This window comes from Sapajus apella, unplaced genomic scaffold (genome assembly GCF_009761245.1).
Source record: "Sapajus apella isolate SASKATOON/1434 unplaced genomic scaffold, GSC_monkey_1.0 scaffold17, whole genome shotgun sequence".
Lineage (NCBI taxonomy): Eukaryota > Metazoa > Chordata > Mammalia > Primates > Cebidae > Sapajus > Sapajus apella.
Window position 1 is genome coordinate 25,323,864 of NW_022436957.1, and position 15,532 is coordinate 25,339,395.

Below are 15,532 nucleotides of genomic sequence, written 5' to 3' on the forward strand. Positions count from 1 at the left end.
ATACATTAGCAGAATATATCATTTAGGGATATAATTTTATTATAAGGAAATAACTTAGAAATTTGATAATAAGCATAATTTAATGAATAATTTTCTGAATGAGTCATCATTTCTTTGCAATAAAAAGAATTTTTCTCTCTGTGTATGTCTGGAACAAGTTTCTGTAAAGGAACCCAAAACTTGTAAGGAAAAGAAGCCAAAGAATTACCAAAAAATATTCCTGGGTGTTTGGAGGTTTCATAAGATATTTGATAATATATTGAATGACTCTCTGTGAAACATTTAGTAGCAGACAGTGCAGGAAAAAGCTCATTTTTAAAAAAAATTTTGAGACAGAGTCTCGCTCTGTCACCCAGACTGGAGGAGTGCAGTGACACACTCAGCTCACTGCAACCTCTGACTCCTGGGTTCAGGTGATTCTCATGCCTCAGCCTCCCAAGTAGCTGGGATTACAGGCATGTGCCACCATGCCTGGCTAATTTTTGTATTTTTAGTAGAGACGGGTTTTTGTCCTGTTGGCCAGGCTGGTCTTGAAGTACTGGCCTCAAGCGATCCATACAGCTTGGCTTTCCAAAGTACTAGAATTACAGGAATGAGCCACTGTGCCCAGCTGAAAGCTCATTCTTTATTAATCATGAAACCCTATATTAAAAAAAAAAAAAACAATAAACTATTTGGCTGGTCTTATTCAGTGATATAACCAAAGCACCATGCCAGCACGTGAAACATAATAGTCCCTTGGTTAATAATTGTTGAAATAGCCATATGATCAGACTGCACACACAAAGGATGAACTGAATTGAGGTAATTCATGATAGAGCCCACTGGATAATCAAGCACATAATATTAGCTTTAATTATGTGGCTGTTTCAGAATTGAGAGGTGATGAAGGGACTCAGACAGCTTGATGCTATGGCTACTGGGCTGTTTGGATGGCTATGCACTCTTTGCTCTTACTCCATTGTGAATTTCTGAAGCTGAGACAGCCTTTGTTAGATGTAAGTCTGATATGATAAATATGTTGCTATGGTGAATATAAATGTTTCATACAATAATAATATTTCATGCCAATTAACAGCAAATTTCAAATACTTTGCCAATAAAATTGAAAATACCATTATTCCATTGGTGGTGTTCATGATGGCATAAATAATGCATATTTATTTATGTATCAAGAGGGTTCTTATTGAACACCCAGAGCTTTCTAACTGTTATCTCCCTTGTGCTGTCTGGCAGCTCATTAGGAAGACTACAAAGTCACAGTGGAGTCATTCTAAAATGACTTCACGTCAACACAAATTCCATGTAAAAAGCCATCTCTCCCTTGAGGTCTAGGTTATCTTTTGGAAATTGGAACTAAATGGATGAAAAGTATAGAAGTGCTTTGGTTTTCCAAATACTTTCTTAGTCATCTCTAATTGTAAAAAGTGGAAAAAGGAGCTTTAAGAAAAAATAGTAAATTAAATTAATTCATGAGCTATTTTGTATGACACAGGAGACATTTATAAGAGTAACTGTGCCTAGTTATCTTATTGCAAGCCTTCATCTCCACATTTGACTTCACTGGCAAACGTGGCAACTTGCAAAACAAATTATGCCACTTCAAACGCTAGGCCTACAGAGCTTTTTTTTTTTCCTTCCAATCTTAAGAGACTTCATGCATATTTTAATTTTTGATTTTACAGTTTAACATATGAGATATGATTACTAAAGACTAATTCTTGTCTCTGCTACCTCCATGATTTTATTACTGTCATGTGCTCTTGGGACACTTCTAAAGCCAGAAATAACAACTGTAATAGAATGTGTAGATTACATGCCATTAGTTTCACTGCTCATAATGCCAGGTATATTCCAGAGTATGTGCTGAATGCCTCCAACCTTCATGAAGACATCTTTTTTCCTTTTTTTCCATAAAAAGATATCATTGATGGCAACTAGTGTAATGGACAGATCATTCAAAAAGCACATTTTATCATCAAACATTTTCTAGATACCAAGAACTTTCTGGAAACACGCAATAGAATGTAAACCTAGTAAGAAGGCTGAATGTGAACATATTGAACTATAATCCAATAAAATGTACGATAATAGAGCTATGCAATTAGTATATGGCAACACAGTTGATGATGCCATTAATTTTTCTTTGGGAAGTAATAATTTATAACAGCTAATCTTAGCTGAGTAATTACTGTGGGTTACATTCTCCTTTAAGTGCTTTAAATGTACTAACAGAATGAGAGGGAACGGATATTATTTCCATATTTTTAAACTCTAAGATATAATACATCCTATCCAAAGCCATGAGACTAGCTGGCAGTGGAGCTAAGATTTTAACTCAGGCAGTATGAGTCCAAAACCTAGGTTTTTGGCCCCCAGGACATACTGCCTTTCTGTTTTCCTTCAGAGAGTTTGGAGACAAATTCATACCTAAAATATAAAGATGACTTCATTATCTAAAGAAAGAATACAAAGAGAATTTAAACAAAGGACATATAGTGAGCAAAATTAGGAATAAATGAAAGGGAGAAGGAATTTATGGGAAATTGCCCAAAGTTTGAGTTGCTAAATTGGAGGGCATGTGAGAAGCAGAATGGGAATGAAATTGTAAAGGTAGATGGAGCCCAGACTAGGAGTCGCCTTGTAGGCCATGAAATAGGATTTTGGCCTAGTCTGTGGGATCCCTTAGGGGACATTGTTATACTTACTCTTAACATTATACTGACTCCCTAGCCAGGTCAAAGTGCGATGTAAGCTTCCAATGAAATATGTTGGCTTTAAATTTTTGTCACCATTTTTAAAGTGTAGTATTGAAATGAAACATTATATAAACATTATATCGAAAAAATAAACCATTTATTCTAAATATTCTTAAGCTGTTTGAATAATTATTGGTCTAAATGTATTCCTTTCACATAAATTATATTATTAACTCCCTATAAAATGAGGTATGACTTAAATAAACATTTTTATGGTAAAAAGTTCAATAATTTTAAAAATTAAAATGCTCTTTCTGAAGTCTCCAAATCATGTGTACTATATACACTCTTTTGTGTCGTAAATGTCCATGATAAAAGAAAACAAATAAAGAAGACATCAGCAGCACCACCACCAGCAATAAAATTTCAATCAGAAGGGATTGCTTGGTTTGAAATTTTATGCAGCTCTCAGATAGCCAGATTTTCTTTGCTAAAAACATTCAATACAATGTTTAGGAAGTGTTGTGGTTAACAAACAACACCAAATGCTAATATTAATTTGGAAAATTCTATGTGGTGGCTGAGACCCTACAATGTTCCAGTCCTTGGAAGCTATTCGGGAATAGTGAGTGTTCCTTCTAACTCTCTTATGTGGGAGTATCTGGAATCTTTTAATCTCCAAAGCCACTAGACTTCTATCCTGACCCTTATTTCCTGATGTAACTGTAGCATGGACCCTTTTCTTCACTCTGGAGTGTTGGACTTTATCTTTTCTGCCTTTCACTGGTGGCTTGGTTTAGTTTCCTGTTAACTGCATTTCTTCCCGAGCATTTTCAGAATCTTCTCAGAGGAGACAATTATTCTGTTCTTTCCTTGTGACACCTCAATTCTCCATCTCCTTACCCAAGAGTCTCCTTTATGTGTCATTTTCCCTTCGAAACTTTTCTTTCTTAGAAAACTGTGTTTCTATTTTAAGAAAAGCTGGGTAACATAAGAACATGACACATTAAGAAGCAGATGGTAAATTGATTAGACATAAGATGCTTCATATTTGTGTTCTCTGTCCTATTTTCTACTTTTTCTTCAGAAAGTAGTCATGAGTTTGTATTCATAGCTGTTTTTCACTTTACATATCAAGAATCAATGTTTAGGAAACAAATAATTGTCAGTAAGTGGTTATATTGAGTTGTATATCAAAGGATATTTAATTTTTATAGGTTAAATTTATAACATGAATTGCTATGGTATAATTTCGAAAAAATTATCATTTTTAGTCATTACAAATATTTATTAATGGCCACACTAGGGAACAAAGATTATGAGCATCATATAGGTTACATTTTTTGAACTTCCAAGGGAATACATAATATCTCATTAGGTCAGTATGTCTTTCCCTCCTTAGGTATTGATACACCTACAACTATAATGACGTGGCATTTATAATTTGGTAAAAATAATTAAAGTCCATTTTTGTGAACGACTTAGTTTTTAACCAATTAGAGTGTACTTAGATATATTCTATAATTATATCACCCTAAGATATTTACAATCTGATAAATGCTATTTTTCATGAGGAAGAGTGATAGAATTAGAGGCACAGTCTAGCTAACTTAGTTATAGCCATGGAATGAAACATATATGCCTGCCATTTATCTCACATAACTCATTGAAAAGAAGGATGTGAAAAGCTGATCTAGAGTAGAGCATCCAGAGAAAAGCATCAGCTACAAATTGAGAATTAGTTCTCAAACAATAACTTTGAATCAGCAGAAATCCAGTGTTTGCTAAAAGCTATACATGAAGAGGTAAAGTAGTTGATCCCCTCAACTCTAGTCTCTGCTTATTTTTATAATAAAAAGTCAAATGCTTGCTTTGTTCTAAAATTAATATACATATACACACATGTGAAATATGAAATAGAACATGAACATGTGGGTTATATCAGAGCAAGTGATCATCTAAAACTAGATTCTAGTTAATATTTCAACAAAAGTGAACTAAAAACCTATGTGGTCACAAAATATTGATACAGCTGTAAATAAGTATAAATCCTTCTAAAATATACAGTCTATGGTGGAGACAGGCATTAAATAAATTATCATGTACTCACCAAAATAATAAATGCTTATCATTACTGAATTTCTGATGTTCTTGCAAAAACAATCTGGAAAACAACTATATGTATGAATTTACTACCGTATATGGTAGTCATCCTTAAAAATATAATTTAATGGATTCTTGGCCTTTGGGCTAAGATCAAGTGTAGTATCTGTTCCTATCCATTTAAAAGACAATCTACCATAATACCTGAAAAAGAACATATATTTTATAATAACATAAACATAATACATGTTCTCAAATAAAAATTAGCCTTCTAACACGTGATTTTACTTTTAGGCATGTAACTTCAAAAATATGAAAAAATGGAGGCTGGGTGTGATGGCCCAAGCCTGTAATCCCAGTGTTTTGGGAGGCCAAGGTGGGAAGATCACTTGAGGCCAGGAGTTTGAGACCAGCCTGGGTAACATAGTGAGACCCCATCTCTACCAATTTTATTTTATTGTACTTTAAGCTCTCGGGTACATGTGCACATCCCATAGGGTTGTTGCATAGATGCACACATGCCATGGTGGTTTGTTAGCTGGGTGTGGTGGTTCACACCTGTAGTCCTAGCTACTTGGGAGGCTGAGGCAGGCAGATCACTTGAACCCAGGAGTTTGAGGTTGTTGTGAGGTATGATCACACAGCTGCACTCTACCATGGACAACAAAGCGAGACCTTGTCTCTAAAAAAATCATGAAAACATGTAACTGCCTATATGTGTATCTATCTATCATATATGTATCATATATCATATATATCATATTTAATATATAATATATATATCATATATATATTAGGTCTCACAGATATAAAATACTTTAATGCACTTTTATTGTAATAAGCACTGCTGGATTTAGATATCAAAAATATTACAGTATTAAGACTTGATAAACATTAGAAAGTTAACTGAGGGAATTCATCAAATCCACTTCCTTAAATAGCTAAGATTCTCCTTCAGTGGTACTAATTCCTTCGAGAATACTTGAGTGAAAGGAGATGAGCATTCATGTATTATTTGAATATTGAATCAATGCTTTCCTGAGTAACCTTGGTGACATGGTCCTCTCACATCTTAGAGTATATTTTATATCCCCAGGTATTCTACGTTACTTGCAATTTTTCCTCCAATTGGTTTAGAAATGATATAGAGGAGAATTAATAAAATTAATCACTCTAAAAGTGAGTCACTTTTTCTTTTATCTATTTGTAAGTAAAAGAACTGAAAGCCAAGCAGTTAGCTTTACGCCATGGTCTCAAACATGAGTTAAAAGACGTAATCAAAACTATCGATGTATCCAATATATTTTTCCTTAGCATCATTAATCTATTCCCTGTAAGATTGTAGTTTATAAAATGAGACTGTAAAGAGAGCGATATCTTGTCTAAGTCAAAGTATGAGCTTTATGACATAGTAGAATAGATTGATAAGTTAACTGAAATCAGATAATTCCAGGTAGGTTGGCTTAACATGTCCAAAACATTCTGTGTAAGTTAAATGACTGGTAAGTAAAATGGTGGGACTCATGAAAGTTAATTTAATTATTGGTCAAAAATACATAAAATCATTTCAATACTGTTACTACCTCACTCGAGTAGGTGTTTCTCAGAGGCACTTGCTTCATTGTTTGTCATCATTCCTAATAAACATGTGCTTGAGTTCATGTCATCTAAAAATAAATGGCATACCCTACAGAGACATGGAAGACTGGTGTAGGCATACACTCACCCAACATTTAATGACCTGAATCCATCTGAATGATTTACTTTTCTATTCAAACAACCAGTTTGGAATTTGATTTACTGAAACTAACTTTTGTGGTATTGTTTTAACCAACGACAGCCTTTTGTGTGACAACCTGTAATATTTAGCTACTAAAAGACCTACCATATTTCTCTCCCACTGATAATTATTTGTTATCTAATGTCACTTATAGATTTCATGTAAATCAAATAATTGTTTCTGGCTCTGCATGGTGTAAGGATGATTAAAAACTTGTCAAGCTATCAGAAGAATAAGGCCATTTCCCAGCATGGAATGACATTATTTATTCCAGGCAAAATGATTGGTACCAGAACCAACCCTTAATAATAATATTCATGACCTGGGGGTGGGAGGGGAGGAATCATGTAGAATGATTAGTCTTATCACAATTTAAGGCATTAGAATTTTCAACAATGCTGAAAGAATTGTGTAACTTTAAGGAAATGTATAAGAAGGTAGCTAAATTATCACGGAACTCACTGAAGTTAGTGAACACTATGAAGTGCTAATCATATATGGCTTCTCAAAATCATTTAGCACTGTTGACGACTGTACTCTTGAGATGCTGTACCTACCTCCCTCTCTGTTTTTTAACTTTTGCTCTATTTCTTTGCTGTCTCTTTGGCTGGTTCTTTATATTTTGTACCTCCATTAAATATTTGAATCCTGTGATTTGTCTTGCATTATCTTGCTTTTCATTTTACTTACAGTTATGGAAAATTCTACTCCTTCAAGTGTGTTTACTGTTTTTCATATATTCTTTAGACAAGACCTATTTCTTGACCTTCAGGCCCATATCAACACAACAGGAGAATCTCCCACTGATAACTCAAGTTCATCCTGGATAAATTGATCTCATTATTTGTCATTCAAAACTGGCTTTTCGTAATGTGTAGCAACAAAATTCTTATAGTCATGTAGAAAAATTCCTAGGAGTTATCCTCCCTCACAGTACCATACATTAAAATCTGATGAGTGAACTGAAATACTACTCAAAACTCGATTCTGGATCTTCTCTCCCCATTACCCTAGCTCATGTTCCCATTACCTATCCATTATCGCCATTCTAAAAGACTCCCTGCCTGAATTCTTGCAAATGTATAATTCAGCTTCCCAAGCATGTTTTTTAATACACAGAACCAACTAGCTGCTACAACCTTCAACAGTACAAGACTGCCTAAAGTCCAATCATATTAACTTGGCATAAGTATCCTTTGTGGTCATATGTTGAGCCTCCTTTAGCATGGTCATCTTTGTGCCCTAAGTTTCAGCTAAACTATACTACCAAGACATAGCAAAATATTTACACCTGTGTGCATGAGCATGATATGTATGTGCATGGACACATGTGTTTTACCCAATTCTCACTGCTTTACCCAATTCACACTGCATCAGCTATCTATTGTTACATAACAAATTAGCACACATTTAATGGCTTAAAACAATACACATTTATTCTCTCACAATTTCTGTAGGTTAGAAATCTGGGTATGGCCATGCTGGGTCCTTTGCTTCAGAATGTCTCATAGGCTGCAATAAAGGTGTCAGTCTGTACTACAGTCTCATCTTAAGGTTCAGCTGGGGAAGGATCTGCTTCTATATTTACTCAGTGGTTGTTAGCAGAATTTAATTTCTCAAGGCCTTAATTCCTAACAAGTTGTTGTCCAGAGGCCTCTTTCAATTCCTTACTACAAGAGCTTCTCTGTAGGCAGCTGCCACACAATTATGGAAGCTGCTTCATCAAAGTCAACAGTGGAGAGGGTCTTTTAGCAAGAAGAAATTCATAATCTTAGGCCACCTAATCACTAAAGTGATGTCCCATCATGTTTACCATATTTTGTTGGGTAGAAGCAAGCTACTAGGTTTAGCCCACTCCAAAAAAATTGGAATTACACAAAGATGCAACTACTAGGAGGTTGGGATTATGAGGAGCCATTTCAGAATCTACCATACCCACCAACCCCACCTTCTCTTACCCCCATCCACCTGACAATACGTGCTCAAATCATTGAAGATTTACGTCACTTATCAAGACTTAAGTTTTTCAGTATTTCCCAACAAATCCACACTGAAGTTGGTTACTCCTTTCTTCATACTCCCAATTTTTTTTTGTACACCTCTAATATTATTTTTCAATTAAGTTTTCTCTCCCACCAATACTTAGAGAACAAAAAAATGTAGTGTATTATTTTCTACTCTCTGATAAGAGTATCAGTCCAAAGAAAGTGCTCATTAAATGTTGAATAATAATTGTTTAAATAAAACCACCGGTGTTAAATACATAAAATTATCTGGAAACAGGTAATTCCCCAGGAATAATTGACAGCAAATGATGTGTTTAACATCTGAATGTATCATTTACTTTAGTTAGAGTACAAATGGTAATCTTCTGTGAGTGACATCACAAAATGACAGATTTGGATGTCTCTATTATTTTTAAATTCTTTCAAATAAGAAACAACTATAAAATGAAATGCTATGTGGATAATATAGTTACGATCACAGGCTTTGGCATGAGTCAATGGGATCAAATCCCACTTCTACCTCTTATCAACTGTATGGTTTAGGACAAGTTACTTTAATTCTGTTCCTTTCTTTACTGGTCTGTGAAATGGGGTCTGAAATTGGACCTACCTCATAGGACTGTTGTAAAGATTAAATACAATTATTTGCTGAAAGCAATTAATAAAGACCTAGTGTATATTTGACTCTCAGCAAAATGCCAATCATTATTATCTCCTAATGTACTGAAATAGAAAGATGTCTATTATATGTAACTTGGATAGTTGTATATAAGTTGTTAATTATCTTTAATATATACATAGATATATACACTTAGTTCATCTGTATGTTTATATATGGGAAAATTGAGAAGTATACACAGATTTTTAACAATGATTATTTCCAGGAATTAGGGAGGTGGTGAGGGTGGATAACTTTATTTTTTATTTTGCAGACTATTGTCTTGTTTGAATTATTCTAAATAAGTGTATATCACTTTTTATTTTTATAATTATTATTTTTTGAGGTGGAGTTTTGCTCTTATTGCCCAGGCTGGAATACGGTGAGGCAATCTCAGCTCACTGCAACCTCTGCCTCCCAGGTTCAAACGATTCTTGTACCTCAGCCTCCCAAGTAGCTGAGATTACAGGTGCCCACTACCATGCTTGGCTAATTTTTGTATTTTTATTAGAGACGGGGTTTCACCATGTTGGCCAGGCTGGTCTCAAACTCCTGTCCTCAGGTGATCCATTCGCTTCAGCCTCCCAAAGTGCTGGGATTACAGGCGTGAGCCACCATGCCCAGCCACATATATCATCTTTATAATCTGTTATGAATTGGATATATTCTCCCAAAAGGATATGTTGAAATCCTAACCCCCAGCACATACCTCAGAATGTTACTTTATTTGGAAATAAGGACATTAGGGATGTAATTAGTTAAGGTGAGGTTCTGTTGGTGTAGAGTAGGTCCTTAATTCAATATGCTTAGTGTCCTTATAAGAAGAGGCACCCAGACACACAGGAGGGAACATCACTGGATAATGGATCCAGTGATTGGGTGCTGCAGCTGCAAGCCAAGGAATGCCAAGGATTGATGACAGAGCACCAGAAGCTAAGAAGAGGCAAGGAAAGATTCCCCTACCTGTATCAAAGGGAATCATACTTCTGTCAACACCTTGATTTTAGACTCTTAACCTCCAGAACTCTGAGACAATACATTTCTGTTGTTTTAAGCCACTTAGTTTGTGGTTCTTTGCTACAGCAGCCCTAGAAAACTAACAGATAGCCAAAATAAATAAATTAATATTTTTAAGTATATAAAAAGAGAAAAGGCAGGCAGGTGCGTAGCTTATAAAATTATACTCTCTTGGTGAAAATACAAATTTTCTCTCATTTATTTCACAAATGTCAAGTATTTGCCACTATTCCTAAGGAAAAGAAAGAAAAAAACTTTGTGTCACATTGTTCTGAGGTAGTTACTGCTACTTACTGAGGGAGCAAACCAGCAGTTTCCCCTTGAGCTAATGCAAAGGTTAAACAGCCTGAGAATTACCTGCACCATGCAAATGTATTCTGGGGTTAATAGGAACAAAGTGTCCATCTTTGAGTTATTTTAGCAACTAAACCCTAGAGACCAGAGATAAACTAAAGGAGAGTAAAGAAATATAATTATATTGGACAGTAATGTCATGAAGAGTTAATTAGGCTTCAGTGAGTCATAACTTATTTTGAAGATGTGGCATTTTAGAAAGCCACCTAGCTTCATTCATATTACCCTCAGACATTAAAGGTGTAATTGTTGTCATTATCGTTTTAATCAGTACCGTAATTTAATGGTTATACATGTGGTTGTTGTAAGGTCTTTTAAGCTATTGGGATTTCAATATTTGACATATAGCTTGAAAAAATAATTATGACATTTCACAGATTTGAGATTGCCCTTTGCAGTTAATGACAACACTGCCTTTTCAAAATGGTTATTATTGATAATACATATACTCAAGTGCCCTACAGAGCTGCTTTCATCTGTACCATATTTCTTTTTCTTGGAGATTACTGGGATTATCTAATTAGACCAACACTGCTACCATATTTATGCAGTATGTAATGTATGGTAGATATATTGCAAAATACCAAAAGAAAACACTTGTAGTTATTTCTACTTGGAAAACAATATTGTTACTAAAAATTTGGCGGAAATAATATTTTATTAACTGTAGGCCTTGATTTTCTTGATTGCAAATGCTAGGTACCATATTATGCACACAGCTTGAAATATATATGGCATACTGAATAAAAAGCTTACTTTCCTAAAATATAAAATGATTGAGTAATTTGATGATCACATTTAAATATTTTCAAAAAGGGTTATTTTCTACCCAGCAGTAGCATAATTGGTAGATAATTACAAAAGAGGCTATGCCAAAATTATTGCTAGGCCCTTTATTTTCAGCACAATGGTCTTTATATAGTGTTTGGTGAGAAAGCCATCATTTCCCTTGGGGTAATGGCCAGTTATTTTACCACTATAACAACTTAAATGACTCTGCTTCTAGATTTCTAGTTAGGGGTACTTCTTACATCTTGAAAATGGGGCAAAGCATAAATTTCAAAGATGAAGAATTACTTTTGTCTTCACTCTTAGTACCTGGGGTAAGTTTCAGCTTATAAATCTGGCCTCTCCTCTGAAACTAGGAAGGAAGGACCAAGTGTCACAATACAGCAGCAACTCTTAACCAGTCTGCAAATCCATTGCAAAGTGGGGAGTGGATAGGCCTCCAAATCAGTGCCTCTGATTTGATTGGTCCGGATCTGGGGTGTGACAATTTCTCATAAGGCTCTCAAGGTGATTCTAATATGCATCCAGGCTGAGAACCACTTCATTAGTGATTATTAGATCCGTTTTCAAAATACAGTCTGTTTAACATTGATGAACTCTGTCAATGTCAATATCCTGGTTGTGATATTGTAGTATGGTTTTGCAATAGGCTACCTTTGGAAAAAATTGGGCAAAGGGTACGTGGAATGGACTCTATTATCTCCTACAACTGCATGCAATTCTACAATTATTTCAAAATAAAAAAAGTTTAACTTATTTTTTTAATAGTCTGCCAGTCAACTCCATTAAACTTGTGACTCTTCAAATGCAGATTTTTGGGTCCCATCACAGATTTAGCAAATCAGAATACCTGTGGTTGTGTGCTGAAATCTACATTTATAAACAAGCTCACCAGGTAACTTTGCTGAAACATTGATTTAGGTACTTATATGTTTAGGTTTTGAGTAATACTGGGCACCTGGACAGTCCTGAGTAAGTGAGAATTAGACAAACTGGCACACTAAGTTCCCTGCCCGATTCAGTATTCTCCTGCTATTTCTGTTACACTTGTCTCAAAAAATAGGGTTTTGTATACCAAGGTGTTATAATGATACTAAGGCAAACCAATGCATAAAAATAATATAGCTAGTGCTCGACTTACGACCACAATTGGTTCCAACAGACCGGTTGTAACACAATTTGGTCGTAAGTTTGAGTAGGCTATATGTACAGTACTGTGAAATGATGTTATAAAAATCTTTAAGTCATATTTTATCATAATTTTCTTTCATTCTTGTTATATATCATAATTTTCTTTGTTCATTTTATGCCATTTGTATCATCTCTACACCATTTTGTTTCTTATTTTTACATTCGTCAGGTTTAAGTAAAACACTGCATTACCAGTACAACTGGTTTAATATTTGCAAAACATACAAAATTACAAAATACAGGTGCATACAAAAATACAAAATACAGGTGTAAAAAATACCATAGGAAACATTTTCCCAATTGCAAAACATATCAAAATATATAAACATGTATGAAACATTTTATTGGCCGCTGGTGCTTGGCTGCGGATCCTTGATGTCGTCATATGAGGCAGCAGTTGGGGTTACCGGAGTTGGTTTTTTCATAAACATGGTGAGCTTTGTCTGAATCGTATGTTTTTTTTTCTTCATAAATTTCACGATACGGACGAAACACATTGTGTGCCATCCGTTCAATCCTTGCAAATCGTTCGATGTTTGGGTCCATTGCTTCGAAATGTATAAGAAGTTTATTGGGAGGGGTTTGATGAAAAATATCCAAGACACAAAACACAAATTGCTGTACCAAGTCTGGGATAACAGTTGAAATGGTGCACGCGGAGATGGTAGTGCTGCCGGAAGCTGGTCCGCACTGTCGTATGCCCAGCTGGGCAACGTTTGCGCTGCCAGACGCGGAGCAGTCGTGGCTAGCGATTGTGGTTGTAAAGTCAAATGGTCGTAAGTTGCATAGGTCATAAGTCGATCAATACCTGTGTGTAATGAATTATTCAATCATTCGTTCAACAATTTTTATTGAGTACCTATTATGTGCCAGGTACTGTTCTAAGCATTGCTTTTAAGAATGAGTGTAAGAATAACATTTGTAAGCCTATTGCCTCAGAAATCCATGTACTCTGATAATACATGGATTTCTTATTTAAGCTTCACAACCACCCTGATGTAGGTTCTTTTATTCTACCCTCTTTGCAGAAGAAAACACTGAAACAAGTTGTTTTATGTACATTGCTAAGGATCTAGAAGTAAAAATTAGAATCTGAAATCAGATTTCAGAGACTGTTTCTTTATGGTGAAATATACATAACATAAAGTTTACCTTTTTAATTATTTGAGGTGTACAGTTCAGTGACATTAAATACCTTCACAAGCTGTGCAACCATCACCACCGTCAGTCTCTAAAACTTCTCCATCTTCCCAAAGAGAAATCCAGTACCCGTTACACAATATTGGGGGCTGTTTTTATTATACAATATATGACACTCTCCCACACAAAAAAAATCTTTAGTTGTAGAACTTCACACAAAAGGTAAAGAAAACAATTTGGGAGAAAAGCCCCTTGTCAGCATTTCTTCAATCACATGATATATTCTAGAAAAGCTCCTGTGCATACGATCAGCCTTGATCTGGCTGTATTTTTATTGAATCTAAAACAAGTAATTATCAGCACTATTGTACGGTGATCAAAAACCCGGCTGTAGAACCAAGCAGCTCGGTTTGAAAGCCATGGTAATTACTTGTTAGCTGAGTAACACTGAGTAAATAACTTAACCCATTTGTGCTACAGTTACTTCTCATTTGTGAAATAGACACTAATAAGACATACTAATAGTGCCAAATGGAATCTTTAGTATGAGTGTTGAATCAGTAATGTATGTGAAACACTTAGAACGTTGCCTGGCATTTCTTCAGTCTACCCACCCAATCCCACCCACACACAGTCAAAAGTTATTTATTATTTCCCCAATTGTCAATTTTGTGTACATCATTTTCCCACCTTTGTCACTGATTGTTAGTTTTATATAGTTCAGTAGCAAACACAATATCTAACAACCTGAATTTATTTTTATTATAATCATTTCAAAAAAATTAGAGTCATATATTCTCAACTGTATGTATCCAGTAATTTCACTTGAAAAGTTTTTCAGGCACTGAATTCATTCTTGAGAATAGAGTAGCGTTCCCCTCTCTGTAATATTTGAGCAGAAAGGACATTGCTTCCATGAAGGCTTGTTTCTGTTTTTCTTCTGTTTATTAGAAAATACACTGTTGATGGCAAATTTGTGAGCAATCTAAATATATAATTAATTAGAGGAACAAATTGAAATTGACCAAATCTCTCAGAGCTTTGAACAAAAGGACTTTTCAAATGGTCAAAACAATTACTTAGAATTTAAGCATTCATTTAAATGCAAGACAGTGTGCAGTAGAGATACAAAAGAGAAACCAGGCTCCCATGATATTATAAATGCTAACCCTGCTCCTTAAGCAAACGAAAGTCTCTTTCTGTTGTCGGTAGCTGTCTTCTAGGACAAATAGTTTGGTATTTTATAAAAGGGAGAAAAACTTATCAAAAACATTCCATGAAATATTCCATGAAATATACCTCTTTTGAAAAATTACTCCTTGAATTTGAGTTAAAGAATTCTTTAGAACCCAAACTGCTGAGATGATTTATCTGCACAAAAGAAAAATACTGTTCAAGAAGCATATTTGAAGAACATGTCATTGCAAATCAAAGATCCTTTTAAAAATAAGTCTCAAAAGCGGGGGGCGGGGGGAGAGATAATTAAAGTCATAGGTAATTTAAGTTTGAAAATGAACATTCATTCACTACTTTGTTATATTGTAATATGGTGGCAAATAAAGCAATAATTTTGTCTGATTTTCTTCATTGTCTAAGAAATGGAACTGTTTATGAAGCTTAGCAACTGAGATGAATTTTGCTTTGTTGGTGATTATGTAACAGAGTAGCAGGGGTTTCACTTCCAGATAAAGATGGGCAATGAAGGTCAATTTCTAACCTGTCTTTTTGAATATTCAGTGCCAGCACAATTTAATTGGGATCAGGTAGTTGCTCCCAAAGCTACACTGAGCCCACT

The 15,532-nt window shown here is 34.9% G+C and overlaps 1 protein-coding gene and 1 pseudogene across 1 annotated transcript in view; both read left to right on the forward strand.

Moving 5' to 3' along the window:
* The window catches only part of IL1RAPL1 (interleukin 1 receptor accessory protein like 1), a 1,311,893-nt gene that overhangs the window by 1,102,603 nt on the left and 193,758 nt on the right, over positions 1 to 15,532 (forward strand). The window lies entirely within an intron of this gene.
* On the forward strand, positions 4,930 to 5,039 carry LOC116556824 (annotated as a pseudogene).